General features: G+C 48.3%; 1 protein-coding gene across 1 annotated transcript in view; it reads left to right on the forward strand.

Annotated features, from left to right (window-relative positions):
- The first annotated feature begins 6,586 nt into the window (after positions 1 to 6,586).
- MAP3K12 (mitogen-activated protein kinase kinase kinase 12) overlaps positions 6,587 to 14,144 on the forward strand; it is a 117,614-nt gene continuing 110,056 nt past the window's right edge. Inside the window, exon 1 of the mRNA XM_080994475.1 lies at positions 6,587 to 7,078. The gene's annotated coding sequence lies outside the window, so the exon portion shown is untranslated. The remainder of the gene's footprint in view (positions 7,079 to 14,144) is intronic.

Below are 14,144 nucleotides of genomic sequence, written 5' to 3' on the forward strand. Positions count from 1 at the left end.
GTCAGACTACCTGGTATCTTCACTGTATGTAAGGAGCTGAGATTAGAAGCACCTGCTGTAAGGGAGAGGCCTTACCTGTAATCCCAGCTTGTTACCTGTCGACAGAAGCAAACCAGCAGATTCCAAAGTAGCCACCATGACCAAGACCAAAGAGCTGTCCAAGGATGTCAGGGACAAGATTGTAGACATGCACAAGGCTGGACTGGGCTACAAGACTATTGCCAAGCAGCTTGGTGAGAAGGTGACAACAGTTGGTGCAATAATTTACAAATGGAAGAAACACAAAAGAACTATCAACCTCCCTCGGTCTGGGGCTCCATGCAAGATCTCATCTGGTGGAGTTGCAATGATCAGGAGAACGGTGATGAAGCAGCCCAGAACTACACGGGGGGAACTTGTCAATGATCTCAGGGCAGCTGGGACCATAGTCACCATGAAAACAGTTGTTAACACACTACGCTGTGAAGGACTGATACCTTGCAGAGCTCGCAAGGTCTCCTTGCTCAAGACAGCACATGTACAGGCCCGTCTGCGGTTTGCCAATGCACATCTGAATGACCCAGAGGAGAACTGGGTGAAAGTGTTGTGGTCAGATGAGACCAAAATCGAGCTCTTTTGCATCAACTCAACTTGCCATGTTTGGAGGAGGAGGAATGCTGCCTACGACCCCAAGAACACCATCCCCATCGTCAAACATGGAGGGGGACATATTATGCTTTGGGGGTGTTTTTCTACTAAGGGGACAGGACACCTTCACCATGTCAAAGGGACGATGGACGGAACCATGTATCGTCAAATCTTGGGTGAGCACCTCCTTCCCTCAGCCAGGGTTGAGAAAATGGGTTGAGAATGGGTATTCCAGCATGGCAATGACCCAAAACATACGGCCAAGGCAACAAAGGAGTGGCTCAAGAAGAAGTACATTAAGGTCCTGGAGTGGCCTAGCCAGTCTCCAGACCTTAATCCCATCGGAAATCTGTGGAGGGAGCTGAAGGTTCAAGTAGCTACACATCAGCCTTGAAAACTTACCGACTTAGAAAGGATCTGCAAAGAGGAGTGGGACAAAATACCTCCTGAGATGTGTGCAAACTTGGTGGCCACCTACAAGAAACGTCTGACCTCTGTAATTGCCAACAAGGGTTTTGCCACCAAATACCAAGTCATCGTTTGCAAAGGGATCAAATACTTATTTCACTCATTATAATGCACATCAATCTCTGACTTTGGAGTTTCTGGGGGTTTCCTGTTGTTATTCTGTCTTTCACAGCTATAATAAACCTACCATTAAAATTATGGACTGGTCATTTCTTCATCAGATGGCAAACAGGCAAATTTAGCAGCAGATCAAATACTCCCCCCCCCCCCCTGTAGATGGGAGGATGTGGAAGACATTTTGCAATTGCCAAAGGGTTTCCTGAGCAAACTTTGCAGTTATGGGAGAAGACAGACTTTTTTTTATTGATCTGTAACTGGTTGAAGAGTAGAGAGCAGGGACAGATCTCACAATGGAGGGTCTTCTTCTGTGTTGTGGACTGTGCCTTTCAACTTGTCCACAAATGATCCAGTGCGGTGGCCAAGTGTACAGGTGACATAAAATTGTTTGGGGTGGTAAAAACAGAAAGGGGGTGTTAAAGTGCTGTGAAAGGATCCTTTGATGCAGGGTGGACAGACAATATAATGGCAAATGCATTTCAGTGAAAGAAATCGTAAGGTATTAGGGCAGAGAATCCACACATACACTAGTGCCCCGAGTGGCTGGGGCAACCCAGTCATATGGGTGGGGTACAATTAATAAAATTAAAATTATCATCATCATCATCATCATCGGAAGCTTGAAGTCATGGTGAATGTGGACCCAGTATGCAGCAGCACCTCAAAAGGCAAATTCCATAGGAATCAATAGGAATGGGACTGAAAATAAAACTGCCAATATCCTAATGCCTTTAGACAAATCTATGATGCAACCACTCCTGGTTACGGAGTGTAGAGTTCTGGTCACCGTATCTCAAGGGATATGGTGTCGCTGAAAAGATGCAGAAAACAACAACCTAGGTTATGTTAACTCTTTATGAGGAAAGCCTGCAATATTTGGAGATATTTCTCACTGGGCGGGGAGTGACAAGTAAGGTGGGGCAAAATGATGGAAATGTTTAAAACTATGCATGTCATAGACGAAGAGATTTTCTCCTAATACAGGCCGAGAAACTGGTCCTCCAATGAAGCTAAATGTTAGAAGATCCAGAATGGACAAAAGGACTCCACACAGCATAAACTGGGATCTGTTTCCTCAAGATCTGATGGTGGTGGCCAACATTTTAGATGGCTTTAAAGGGGGATTAGACAATCATGGCTCCACGCTGCCTCGGGGATGAGAAGCGGCATGCCTCTTGGCTACCAGTCACTGGGAAGACAACCAGAGAAAGATATTGCCTGCATGCCCTGCTTGTGGGTGCCTTGTGGGCATCTGCCCTGAGTTCAGCCACTGTGGGAGATGGCAGGATGGAGTAGATAAACCTTTTCTGTCAATCTAGCAGGGCACTTTTAATTTCCTTATCCTATGTCCGCACCAAAGTTGAATCCCAGCGATCTCATTTAGAATCATAGAACTGTTGCTCTTCCTGGTGTTTAGTCAGAAACTCCTTCCTTGTAACTTGAAGCCATGGGTTCAACTTCTACCCCTCCAGAGCAGGAGAAAACAAGCTTGCTCCATCTTCCATATGACAGCCCTTGAGATATTTGAAGACGTCTGTCATATCTCCTCTCAGGCTAAACATACCGAGCTCCCTCGACCGTTCCTTATAAGGTTGGGTTTCCTTGATCATCTTGGTCACCCTCCTCTGCACATGTTCCAGCTTGTCAATATCCTTCTTAAATCATGGCGCCCAGAACTGGACATGGTATTTCAGGTGTGGTCTGACCAAAGCAGAATAGAGTGGGGCTGTTACTTCCCTAGGGACGCAGGTGGCGCTGTGGGTTAAACCACAGAGCCTAGGACTTGCTGATTAGAAGGTTGGCGGTTCGAATCCCCGCGACAGGGTGAGCTCCCTTTGCTCGGTCCCTGCTCCTGCCAACCTAGCAGTTTGAAAGCATGTCAAAGTGCAAGTAGATAAATAGGTACCGCTCCAGCGAGAAGGTAAATGGCGTTTCCGTGCGCTGCTCTGGTTCGCCAGAAGTGGCTTAGTCATGACCCGGAAGCTGTACGTTGGCTCCCTCGGCCAATAAAGCGAGATGAGCACCGCAACCCCAGAATCGGCCACGACTGGACCTAATGGTCAGAGGTCCCTTTACCTTTACCTTTATTACTTCCCTAGATCTGGACACAGAATTGCAACTTAAGTTTCAACTAGCTTGGCATTGGGTTGAGACTCTCAATAGCTTAAATCAGTAATAGCCACTGTGGTGACATCCCCATGTGGGACTCACTCCCATCATCCCGTCAGCAAGGCCAATGGTCTGGGATGATGGGAATGGTAGTCTATCAACGTCTGGAGGATCTTCCAACCGCTCCTCTGCCCTGGATGAATTGTAGTCTTGCTTTCTGAGCACTGACTGCTTGCTGCTTCAGGCATGGACAACGGTTTTGACTCCAAACCCCCAAAAGCTACAAAGAAGGCCAGATTTTGCAGACTCTTGATAACTAATTCAGATAGTGGCACATAGTGGAGGCAGCAGTAGGCGAAATCATGGGAGGCCTCAGCTCCCTCCCCATCCCGTTCACAGTACAGTCATACCTCATGTTACGGACGCTTCAGGTTACGTCTTTTCAGGTTGCGTCCTGTGGTGACCCGGAAGTACCGGAAAGTGTTACTTCCGGGTTTTGCTGCTCGTGCATGTACAGAAGCGCTAAATCGCACTTTGCACATGCGCACAAGTGCCAAATCGCGCCGCACACCTGCATAGATACGGCGCTTCAGGTTGCGAACGGGCCTCTGGAATCGATCCCGTTCACAACCGGGGTACCAATGTAAATCAACCCCCTGGGTTCTCTTATTTTTATTTTTTATTTATTTATTTGGTTTTTCAAATTAAAGTTTTACAGATGTATATCAAACATAAAGAATAAAAAAAGATTCCAAGGGATCTCCTGGACTTCCACCCTTCCCTTTGTGGGTCCTAATTTACCGTAATCACTTCCTCCCGCATCTTTTTTGATGATCCAAATCTTTTACTTCTCCATTGTGTTCCAATCCTACTAACGATTTTAACTGTTTAAGATAACTTTAAGATAAGTTACAAATTTTCCCTATTCCTTATTAAAATTTTGGTCTTCTTGATTTCTGATTCTTCTAGTCATTTTAGCCATTTCAGCAAAGTCCATCAACCTCCCTGGATTCCCTCTCCCAAGGCAAGGGGTGTGAGAATTGAACTGTAGATGATAGCTGAGTGACCAGGAACCCTCCTACCTGTCCAAACCTCAATCCTCTCCCTGTGTGGCCCCTGAAATATTGCCCATAATAGAACACAGCACTGGGCTGAAAAATATTCCCCAATCCTGCTAACAATACTGATATTATACCTCCTGCTTGAAGTCCTGAAATGCCAGCTCCTGCTCCAGCACTGATATTCTCACATCCCTTTTGGGGGGTTGGGGCAGCACACTCTGATTCCATAGAATTGTAGCGTTGGAAGGGACCCCAAGGGTCATCTAGTCCAACCCACTGCAATGCAGGAACAACCCTAAAATCAAGTCTCATGCTCTACCTACAACAAGAGCCCATGTGGTGCAGCAGTGTCAGACTAGGAGCTGGGAGACAAGGTTCAACTCATTCATGGGGTGACCTTGGGCCAGTCACAGCCTTTCTCAGCGCCAGACCTACCTCACAGGGTTGTTGCGATGATAAAATGGAGGGAAAGGGAGAACCAGGTACCTCTTTGGAAAAAAGGTGGAATATAAATATAATAAGATGCCCGGTGCCCCTTCCTTTTGTTTTCTTCCACGTGGGAATGAGAACACGGACCTTCTTGCAGGGTTCTCGTAAGGACTACTCTGATAATATACAGTGGTACCTTGGGTTACATACGCTTCAGGTTACATACGCTTCAGGTTACAGACTCCGCTAACCCAGAAATAGTGCTTCAGGTTAAGAACTTTGCTTCAGGATGAGAACAGAAATTGTGCTCCAGCGGCGCAGCAGCAGCAGGAGGCCCCATTAGCTAAAGTGGTGTTTCAGGTTAAGAACAGTTTCAGGTTAAGTACGGACCTCCAGAACGAATTAAGTACTTAACCCGAGGTACCACTGTATGTGGGGCTGCTTTGGAATGCAGTATATGGGCTACTATTAAAATGAGGCTGCATTTGAAATTGTATTTTAACCCCAATTATAAATTGGGTTTTGTTTTTGTTTTTTCTTTCTTTTTCCCCCCTATTATGTTTTTATTGTCATTTTACTGGTGTTAGCTGCCCTGAGCCAGGCTCTGGCCGGGGAGGGTGCGGTATAAATAAAAGTATTATTATTATTATTATTATTATTATTATTATTATTATTATTATTATATTTAAAAGCTGGTATGACATATCAGGGGTGCCAACTTGAATAAAATATGGGGGGAGGCAGGTAAGCCCTTCTTGATCACATGACGCAGTGCACACACACCATTTAAATGGCAATGTCCATCAACTGGTGGGGGGCAGCCCCCTCAAATATTTTATGGGGGGGCAAAGACCCTTCAGCCACTAGGAGTTGGCTCCTATAGGCGTCATGGTTGGAATTCGAACTGGGAGTTGTTGTTGCTGTTGTTTAGTCTAGTCGTGTCCGACTCTTCGTGACCCCATGGACCAGAGAACGCCAGGCACTCCTGTCTTCCACTGCCTCCCGCAGTTTGGTCAAACTCATGCTGGTAGCTTCAAGAACACAGTCCAACCATCTCGTCCTCTGTCATCCCCTTCTCCTTGTGCCCTCCATCTTTCCCAACATCAGGGTCTTTTCCAGGAAGTCTTCTCTTCTCATGAGGTGGCCAAAGTATTGGAGTCTCAGCTTCAGGATCTGTCCTTCCAGTGAGCACTCAGGGCTGATTTCCTTCAGAATGGATAGGTTTGATCTTCTTGCAGTCCATGGGACTCTCAAGAGTCTCCTCCAGCACCATAATTCAAAAGCATCCATTCTTTGGTGATCAGCCTTCTTTATGGTCCAGCTCTCACTTCCATACATCACTACTGGGAAAACCATAGCTTTAACTATACGGACCTTTGTTGGCAAGGTCGAACTGGGAGACCGGAGTTCAAATCCCCACTCAGCCAAGAAGGGTGACCTTGGGCCAGTGGCGTAGCGTGGGGGGTGCAGGGGGGGCCGGCCGCACCGGGCGCAAAATCTGGGGGTTAGGGTTAGGGGGCGCAAATCCACGGGTTAGGGGGCGCAAATCCATGGGTTAGGGGGTGCAAATTACTTGCCTTGCCCCGGGTGCTGACAACCCACGCTACGCCACTGCCTTGGGCCAGTCACCGTCTCTTAGCCTACCTCACGGGGTTGTTGAGAGGACGAACGGGGGAGGGAGAGGAGGTGGTATAAAAATGTAGCAAATCAAATGAGCGTCGGCGGTGCTTCTGGCCCTTTCCTTTACGCCGTCGGGGGCGAGCGGCTTCCACGCCAGGCCGCTTCTCCTTTAAGAGGCTGGCGCTCGGCCGGCTCTGCCCGAGGCCGTCCCAAGTCCCCCCGGCCCAGGGCGTGTCTGTCCCCGGGGTGGCACCGGCCACGGGGAGGGAGCGGAGCTGGCGGTGCTGGTCGTGCGCGGAGGGCGGCCAGGAGCGCGCGGATCCGGGGAAGCGGAGAGGAAGCGAGGGCCCCCAAGGCCTACCCGGCGCCGGCTCAGGGAGGACCCCCTGGACGTCTCCATCTTTGCGCCGCGCCTTGGCCGCGGAAGATGCGCATCGTCCTCCTCGGAGCTGCTGCTGGCGGCGGCGGCGGCGGCGCTCGTGTCCGGGGAGCGCGGTGATTAGCCAGATGGGGACCGGCCTGCCCGGCTGACGGAGCGGGGGGAAAGGAGGAGGAGGAAGAGGAGGAGGAGGAGGAGCGGGCGCTTTTGTTGCCGCTGCAGCCGCTGGATCGTCGGCTGCGAGGAGAGGCTGCGCTGCCGGGCGGAGGTAAGGGGCGGCGGGGCGCAGGATCCGCATCTGGGGTATTGGGGTGGGGAGATCGGGGTTAGGAGACGAGGTGGATTATGATGCGGGGTGAGCAGAGGCTCGGGCCGCCCGGGGATGGAGCTGGTGGGGGAGGGGAGGTCTGGATGGAGGGATGGATGGATGGAGAGGCAATGATGGCGCGGAGCAAAGGATGTCCAGTTCTGGCGAAAGGATGCTTAGCTGTTGCTGCTGATGGTCCTCGCTAGCGCTTAACCTGATGCTGGCTCAGATCTCTGCTGAGCACCGTTTGGAGGGGTTCATCTTGCGTCCTCCTCTCTTTCAGCACCCCCACCCCACAGATATGTGGTGTTTCGGTTTGCCTCCACGGTGTGACTTTGCAGGAGGGAAAAGGCACGGCTGTGGTCTTTACTTAGCCCTACAAGTAATCTTGACGGGGAGGGGGGGGGGAGGAGGCGGAAGGATGCCCTCTCCTTCCCACCCCCCTTTCCGAAGAGGAGCCCCCATCTCTCTCCCCCCCCCCACCTGCTTGGATGGTTGCAGGGACCGCAGAGAGGGCGCAGCAGCCTCAATCGAACTGTGGGTGAAGGATGGATTTGCGCCATCGGTGCTTGGATTGGGTTTCACCCTCTGCGCTTCCTCTCCGCCCCCCCCCCCACCCGTCCACTTTGCTTAGAGCCAGAGATGGAAGGATGCGGCTGCTTCGAGGCCAAGTGGCTGGCCGGGGCTGCCCTCCCCGTGGCCTGCCTTTGCCCGCAGAGTGGTCCTCCTTGGGCCCTGTGTGGAGGATGCTGGAGGGATAAGAGAGGAGGCGAGTGAAGGATGAGGAGGCAGATGGACTGAGATTCCCCAGGGCTGGCAGCTGGGGAAGGGGGAGGGGGAGCCAGGACCCAGGCGAGGGGAGGGGAGAAGAGGGGATTCTGTTTTCATGGTCTCCAGCGCCAGAGCCATACAAGAGTTTTGTGTGCTTGCACCTCTCCCCTTTATCTACGTAATTTAGAATAACCACTACTAAATTATTATTCCCATTTAATTGAGAGGGGCTGCCCCTTCAAACCTTCCTGACAACAGCAACCTCTGCTGTGGAAATCCTGCCCCAACGATTAGATGTTTGGGATCTGCTATACCGTAGTTAATAATGAGGAAATGTACTCTGCATGTGCTCAGAGGCACGCTCTCTCTTGTTATTCATTGGCTTTGTCTTTCGGATCTGGTGCTCCAAAACAAACAAAACCCCACATTCAGCACATATTTTATGCTCTGAGAAAAATGACCGCCACACTGGCCCTATATTTAGAATTGTGAAAACAAATTAGAATCCCCCCCTTGGCCTACAAAACAAGGAAGGCCACCCTCCCACCTCACTTACCGTTTTTATATTACCCTGAATATGGGATTCACTAGATTGTAAAAATGGTGTTACAGGGGCAGCTAATTTCCATTAAGTGAATTCAGGAGTGTATTGCTAAGGTTGTTGAAGAGAACAGCTGTAATCTCCTCTTCCCCCATGGAAGAACTATGACTGTTGGAGTCGGGAGAGATGTTTTTTAGGTAGGGAGAGTCATTTGCTGGAGCAGAGGAAAGCAAATCCACCCCCCCTACATTCTGCTTTTCCATCCATCTGTCTCATTTCAATAGTCTCATTATGCAATCTTTGATCGCTTCCCCCCTATTTTTTTTATTATTTTAGGATGGGGGGGGGGAGATGGAGGGAAGCCTTCCACACTCTCAGGTGCTATGAAGCAAAGAGGCTCAGCTGGGGCTTATAAACTAGAATACGGACAATAAAGAGTCTCCTTTTTTGCCACACACTTCCTATATGACCTTGGGAAAGTCACTTATCTCCTGTAGGCCTCCAGCCCTCCACAACAGGCATGCCACATGGCTATAGGGTGGGTGGGGGTTATGTTGCTGTATTCACTAAGTGGTTCCCAACTAGCTAAGGACTATAGAACCCCATTTTTCAAAAGCCAACCCATGGACCCCCTACTTTTGAAAATGTTGATATCTCTATGGTAGCTTTTGTTATGTGAATGGTGTTATATGATCTGTTCAGCCGCTGCAGTGAGGGGGTTAGGATCAGTATGTATTTCTGATATGGAGCTGGGGCTTGTGGAAGCACAGAGGGGTTTAGGAGAGGATGCCTTTAAGCAAGTTTGTGTTGTTGAAAAAGGAGGGGGCACAGAAGTGCTTCATGGCCTCATCCAGCAGGGGGCACTATGCACCCCCCCTACTATCTTGGTCTGGTCAGATGCAAAAGGAATTACCGTAGACCATGCGAATCCTTTGAATCAATGCTTCAGAACACCGCAGCTCAGTTGTTTCGTTTTTGTTTTGCTTGACACCAGATTTCCTTATCGGTGTTTTTGGCATGTGGAGTCCTGAAATGATTTTGGTACAAACCTGAGGACAGATGAAATCTCCACTTAGGGGTTGCACCTCTCAGACAGAAGGATTTCGGGTTAGAATAAACTGTATATTGACCAGCTCATGCGTGTTTGGGAAAGGTCTGGGGTTAATTTATCTACCAGGGCCATAGCTCAAGGATTTGCTTTGCAATACAGATGGTCTCAGGTACAGTCTCTGGCATTTCCAAGCTGGGCTGCAAAAGACTCGTCTCTGAAAGAGAGAGAGGCTCTGTCAGTTCGTAGAGATGATGCAGAACTAGCTGACCAATGCTCCAACCTGGCATAAGGCGGCTTCCCATGTTCCTACGTTTGTTCCTAAGCTGGAGATGTCCTATCTCCAATGTTCCCAGCAGGATGCCTCTGAAGATCAGCTGCTGGGAATCACAGGTGGGTAGGTGGGCTGTTGTCCTCAGGTCCTGCTTGCAGGTTTCCTTTAGGCATCCTGTTGACCACTGCAAGGCCCAGGACTCTAGACTAGATGGGCCTTTGGCCTTATACAGCAGGACTCCTGGCTATCACAAGCTTTCAGCAGTTTTAAAACTGGCTATACCTACGGTGGTATCTCCAACCGTTGCACAGTCCCTGCTCCTGCCCACCTAGCAGTTCGAAAGCACGTGCAAGTAGATAAATAGGTACCACGCCGGTGGGAAGGTATATGGCGTTTCCGTGCGCTGCTCTGGTTCTCCAGAAGCAGCTTAGTCATGCTGGCCATATGACCCGGAAGTTGTATGCTGGCTCCCTCAGCCAATAAAGCAAGATGAGCGCCGCAACCCCAGACCTAATGGCCAGGGGTCCCTTTACCTTTACCTTTATACCGACGGTGGGATCTCCAACTACCACAAACAAAATAATAATTCTCTTTGAAAGATAGGGACATGCTTCTGTGTGCTCACTGTACTGCGCAGCAGGGAAGGCAACAGGGTACAGTGGTACCTCGGGTTAAGTACTTAATTCGTTCCGGAGGTCCGTTCTTAACCTGAAACTGTTCTTAACCTGAAGCACCACTTTAGCTAATGGGGCCTCCCGCTGCCTCCGCAACACCGGAGCACAATTTCTGTTCTCATCCTGAAGCAAAGTTCTTAACCCGTGGTACTATTTCTGGATTAGGGGAGTCTGTAACCTGAAGCGTATGTAACCCGAGGTACCACTGTATTCGGTTTCTCTTTGGGTTAACTCTCAGTGTTAGAATAGAAACTCAGATACATAAGCTAGGCCCAATGGCTTGTTAAACCAGGATTACAGTTGCCAACACAGAATGTCTAGTTGCCATTTTGGGGCCAGTTGTATTTTGCAATGAGAGTTTTTTGGTTCCTGAATTCATTCTGATTGTGCAGATAAAATGTCATGGATAGAATTCAACAGGATGTGTTGTTAGTGTGTGAAAACAGGCAAGATCCAAAGATCCCCCGTTATGCACCTCCAGATGGCATCTTCACTTGGTCACAAAGGCACAAAATATGCCTGGCACCTGGTGAATTTCAAAAATTGCTCTGGAACACTTACATACATTATGAAAACGAAACCAATTGGCATATTGTTTCGTTTTGTATCATTTATACTATTTCTAGTAGAGATTTGGTGAAAGAGCTATTCCCAAGCCCCACACCCTGACCAGTGGAAATATTACTAAGACTATTCCAACAGGTGGAAAATAGCATGTTCTGATCCCACTAATTAACGTGGAGCCAGGATTGTCAGGTAGATTTCCTGCCCAAACCTTTTGGAAATGAAATAAATGTTGCATATGAGATGTCTCCAATAGTTTGTAAAATCTGTCTATTTTTTAGGCCATTTTGTTCTGCCCTTCCTCCAAGCAACTAATGGATCACCTCACTTCCCATTTTATTCTCACAACAACCCTGTGAAGTAGGTTAGGCTGAGACAAGGGACTGGGTCAGGGTCTCCCAGGGAGCTGTGTAGATGGGTGTGGATTCAAATCTGTGTAAATTCTACTTGCACACTGGCCCTCATTCTGTCAACCTTGGTGTTTATCAGCCTGGTGGGATTCAGTAAGAATCAAGTAAGCGACTATATGCGTAACTCCACCCCTTCATTTGCATACCCCACCCTGGGTTCTGTGTCTTGGTCGCTCTAGAACATGGATTGTCGACTGAGCGCTGCCCAGACATTTGTTGGACTACAACTCCCATCATCCCTTACCATTGGCCATGCTGGATGGGGTTGATGGGAGTCGTAGTCGAAGAATTCAAAGTTGGCCATCTCTGCTCTAGAGTGTGACATGACGCAAAAGCTGCCTTTTATGCTGGAAACCAAAACAGAGAGGAGATATTGTTCTTCATAGGTGGTGGGTGGTAGCAATGGAAAGAAAATCCAAAAGTCCTGGCCAGCAAGGCATTGCCTCTAATTGCACATCACTATACAGTGGTACCTCGGGTTAAGTACTTAATTCGTTCCGGAAGTCTGTACTTAACCTGAAACTGTTCTTAACCTGAAGCACCACTTTAGCTAATGGGGCCTCCTGCTGCTGCTGCTGCGCCGCCGGAGCACAATTTCTGTTCTCATCCTGAAGCAAAGTTCTTAACCTGAAGCACTATTTCTGGGTTAGCGGAGTCTGTAACCTGAAGCGTATGTAACCCGAGGTACCACTGTAAAATGCGGTGTTTACCGAACTTTTACTCAGAGTAAACCCATTGAAATGCATAAACAGGGTTAAGTTAGGTTCATTCATTTCAATGTGTCTACTCAGAGTAAACCTTTGTTGACTACTATCCCACATTTCTTATTTCACATTAACGGGCTTCATTCTGCGACAAGACTACAGTGCCCAGAGTTCTTTCGTGGGAGAGTTTGGGAACCCAGTTTACATCCATAGTGCAGATGTGCTCTAGAACTAGATTTCCTCCTTGCGCCAAGGACTGAATGTAAACATCCTTGCTCCGTGCTCTAATTGCCAGGCAACAATACCCCCTGGGTTAATTAAAAGCACCAGCAATGCGCGTCTATGTACAAATGCTCATTGTCCTTGCCGTGAGAGTCCCTCCTTCGTCTTGGTGGAAGCATGTGGTTAGCGTGGGTTAGACCTGGTGGTGTGCAAGATTGCTGTCACTGGGTCGCATGGGAGCTACCACATATATTCTCTTTGCTATGATATTTGATTTCAGCCTGTGTTTGAGGCATCACACACACACACACACTTGTGATTCTAGCTGTGGCAGTGGAATCAGATCCTTTAAGGAAAGTGTCTCCTGCTGAGGTTTGGAGGCAGCTATGATTATGGATGTGTGTTTTTGTCAGCTTGGCTTTGTTGGAAGCGATGCTTTTTTGAAAACCGCACCCAGTCAATTCTCAAATTTTAAGCAGTGTTCCGGGTAGCGAAGGACAGAATCCGATAGGATTTATGACGAAAACTTGGCAAGACCGAAATGGCTCTGCCCAGAACAACTTCGTCTGCCAGCCAAGCTCAGCTCCAGAAGCTCTGATTTTGTACAGCCAATGGAATGATGGTGTGTAAATGAGGCAGAGAGGAAAGGATATCGGTTGGCCACATTGCTTCTAACGTCAGAATGGTCCCAGACAGTTCAGATTCACCTGACTTTGCTGATATCATCCTGGCAAGACTTTGGGGTGGCAGAGATTTCTGATTCTGGGGGGGAAGTAAATCAGCCACCACTGCTAGCAGCTGGCTGGTAGGAGGGCAAAGTTTGTTCAGTGCCAGGACATAAACACAGCATGCCCAGGGTGGCATATGCCTTTTGATTTCTTTTGAAGTGAGTTTTGGCTGGCCTACACCAGGGGCGAGAACCTGTAGACCTCTAGATGTTGTTGGGCACTGATGATGGGAATTGTATTCTAGCATCACCTGAGGGCTCCAAGTCCAACACTCAGGATCCATGCTGAAAGCCTTTGTGGTAAATATCCTGAATTAAATTCAAGTATTGTTTCCCGTTGCTGAAGGAAGGAGCAAGGATGAAAGAGTCCTACTGCAATATTTGGAAGATAGGAGGCAGACTGAAACATTTGATGATGCCGTGCTTGGTTTATATTGCTTAATAAAAGTGCAAAGCTTTGGTTTACGTAGCTTAGTAAAAGTGGGAAGCTTCTCTTCCACTAGCAGTTATGTTTTAAGATAAACTCAGAGTGTTAAATACATCTGTGGAGAAGATAAGGCAAGGAGTTCAATTGAAAAGCCACTACCCTGAGTTGTGTCCACTCTAATTCTCCTCTCAGTAAATAACCTCTGGTATTCTCTCACTTTTTACAGAAAACCTAAACGACATCATTGTCCAGTGGTTGCAGCACACTGATTTCTCCCTTGTTTTTCCAGACCTGATTTGTGATTTTTCTACAATTGCAGAACCAGCCTCTCCAGTGTAGACTCCTGTGCCTTTAATTAAAAGTTTCCTGTTTACAGGTCCTGTTACTTTATTTCTTCTTATTGATCATCAGGCAATCAGTGATGAGCAAATGGGACCTGCAGCAAAATGTTGCAGTGTGTAGTGCACCTGTCCTGGGTGCCAGCCAGCCATGTACTTTTTTTTAAGGATACTGTACTCCATTGCATTCCCTCTTCTTTTGATGTTCTTCTCTTCCACCACTACCACCTCCCTAACTGTCAGTCAGAATTTCATGGCCACTGAACTTCCTCATTAGTCCTCATTAAGCTGTGTTTGAGGTCCCTCTCTCTTACATACAATTTTATT

This window comes from Podarcis pityusensis (genome assembly GCF_964106645.2).
Source record: "Podarcis pityusensis genome assembly, chromosome: 2".
NCBI lineage: Eukaryota > Metazoa > Chordata > Lepidosauria > Squamata > Lacertidae > Podarcis > Podarcis pityusensis.